Here is a 2,658-nt window from a genome sequence, read left to right on the forward strand (position 1 = left end):
ACTTGATGGATTTGTACCGGCAAAAGTAGTGAGGGGTATTAGAAACATTGTGACTTGATGGATTTGTACCGGCAAAAGTAGTGAGGGGTATTAGAAACATTGTGACTTGGTGGATTTGTACCGGCAAAAGTAGTGAGGGGTGTTAGAAACATTGTGACTTGGTGGATTTGTACCGGCAAAAGTAGTGAGGGGTATTAGAAACATTGTGACTTGATGGATTTGTACCGGCAAAAGTAGTGAGGGGTATTAGAAACATTGTGACTTGGTGGATTTGTACCGGCAAAAGTAGTGAGGGGGTGTTAGAAACATTATGACTTGTGAAAAGAAAATTATTTCTACTGAGAAGGAGAGTGGTATTCATTACGTCATTTGTAGATTTCACAGATAAAACAAGGTGACGTACAAAATTTTGACAGAATACTTGGCGATAGTTTCTGACGTCATTTCCGCATTCTTGTTTCCTGCTATGTTTCTTGATAGACGTGGGATTTTTCTTCTTAACATAATGTCACGCATCACCCACCATGCAAGTTCATTTAAAGTATGTGTGACAATTTTCTTTTGCGACATATTTCTAGTGGCAGCTTTTTGTTTTAATGTATGTACAATTAGTTAGCGACCTTATGGGTAAATGTAGTGTAAATATGACATAAAGTGGGAACCGTAAAAGGACAGGACGCGATTCAAGAATGTTAGCATATTGCCCAAAGTATTTGATACGACTCAGTTTCGTTAATTCATTCGAAGTACAGCGAAGCCTTGTTAATCTACATAGTTATGAACGGTTACATGGATTTTTCTGTTGTAGTTTTTACTCCCCATAATTAAGTTTTGTTTCGCAGTTTTTTGCGGCCGGTGGTTCATTCAATTGTTATGGTTAACTTCATTTTATTGCGTATAAAAGTATTCTTCGTGTACGTATTGCTGTACCGACATAAACAGTATTATTACATGATTATCTGAACGTCTCATCATTCCTTGTTATTGCAGGAATGAAAACAATTCATCCACATTCTGTTAGCTACACAGTTGTTGTTGTTGTTGCAGTGTAAGACTAGAGGGAAGGCAGCTAGTCATCACCACCCACCGCTAACTCTTGGTCTACTCTTTTACCAACAGATAGTGAGATTGATCGTAACATTTTTACGTCCCCACGGCTGAAAGAGCCAGCATGTTTGGCTCAGATTGCGAGTCAAGCGCCCTAACCACCTGATTTGTCTAATCAACTAACAAATATGTCAGCTGTTAGACTTGTTGAACTGTTTCTGTTTGCCATAAAGAGATATAATATCCTAATTAAAACTTCTTTCAACGTTGCACGAACATAGACAGAATTAAAAAAAACGGTGAGATGATATTGAGAAGAAACATTTTCCTAACCACGTAAGATGATTTTCTTCTGTGGTACACCAAATATGGTGATAATTTCTACTGTGGTACACCAAATATGGTGATAATTTCTACTGTGGTACACCAAATATGGTGATAATTTCTACTGTGATACACCAAATATGGTGATAATTTCTACTGTGGTACACCAAATATGGTGATAATTTCTACTGTGGTACACCAAATATGGTGATAAGTTCTACTGTGGTACACCAAATATGAGTAGTTAACTTATTACAAAAGTTCGCAGTGAGCATTTGAGAGACCCCTAGTAACTAGGGCCTATTTTTGATGATAGTTTAAAATAAAGTGTACCTAAGGACCGAATCGTAATGATATCGAGTACTGATTCGTTATTCCTAAATATTTTAACGAATGCGCTTCATAACAAAAAAAAAAAACAATGTTTAGTCAATGGCGCTTGTCCGACTCGAACGTGCTAAGCATGCAGATACTGTTGTCACGTAACACTAATGATTTTGTCACAATTCCAAGTAGCAGGTTCCTGTGTGACAGTAGATCTGTGTCGTGAGGCTCGTGCAACAGATCGATTTCGCTGGCGCAGGTGGCTTCTCCAAGTTGGGGGTTTGGTAGCTGTACTCAGGAGAGTATGGTGACAGCCTGTCAAGAGAAGATGAGAATATCCAACAATCTATACATCAGTTTCACGTACCACCAATCTGTCTCTAAGCTAATCGTGGCTAAGGCGTGTGTGCATATAGCTGTAGAATGTGTTTGTAGACGTGATCGTGACTGACATAACAGGATTTTGAGGAATATAAAGTTTAGTGTTTTATGTTTTTTTAACTTGTAAAAAAGAGTTGTTGTTGGGTTTTTTCTGGAAAGTACATAAGGTTCCTTATTTCATTTCTCTGTCACTAAAAGTTCCAGTTGAAGTGAAAGCGGCTAACAGATTTTTCTAAAAACTTCCAAGTTTATTTGTTTTTGGCATAAATTAAATAAGATCCAATGCCAAATTTAGGACCTGTCTATCTCTGTTTGAGTGAAAATATACATCATGCTGGTACATTTATCTGTGTTTAGTGAAATTGAATTAAAAATTTGTATCAAATGTGGTTAAGTAGAAAATAAGAACTTGCATGTATATCTCTCTTTGGTTAAATTTGAAGTAAGTCATTTGACAAACATACTTTACTTCAGGTTGGAATTGTATTTTAACAAATTTGTAACATACATTCAAGCACAACAACATTTGAGAACTCTTAATCAGCCAAAGTAAATTACTTTTGGGTTAAAATCATAAATAAT

General features: G+C 36.5%; 1 protein-coding gene across 1 annotated transcript in view; it reads left to right on the forward strand.

The window, feature by feature from the left end:
• The window catches only part of LOC106467710 (leucine-rich repeats and immunoglobulin-like domains protein 3), a 50,346-nt gene that overhangs the window by 31,367 nt on the left and 16,321 nt on the right, over positions 1–2,658 (forward strand). The window lies entirely within an intron of this gene.

Source organism: Limulus polyphemus, unplaced genomic scaffold (genome assembly GCF_000517525.1).
Source record: "Limulus polyphemus unplaced genomic scaffold, Limulus_polyphemus-2.1.2 Scaffold2714, whole genome shotgun sequence".
NCBI classification, from domain to species: domain Eukaryota; kingdom Metazoa; phylum Arthropoda; class Merostomata; order Xiphosura; family Limulidae; genus Limulus; species Limulus polyphemus.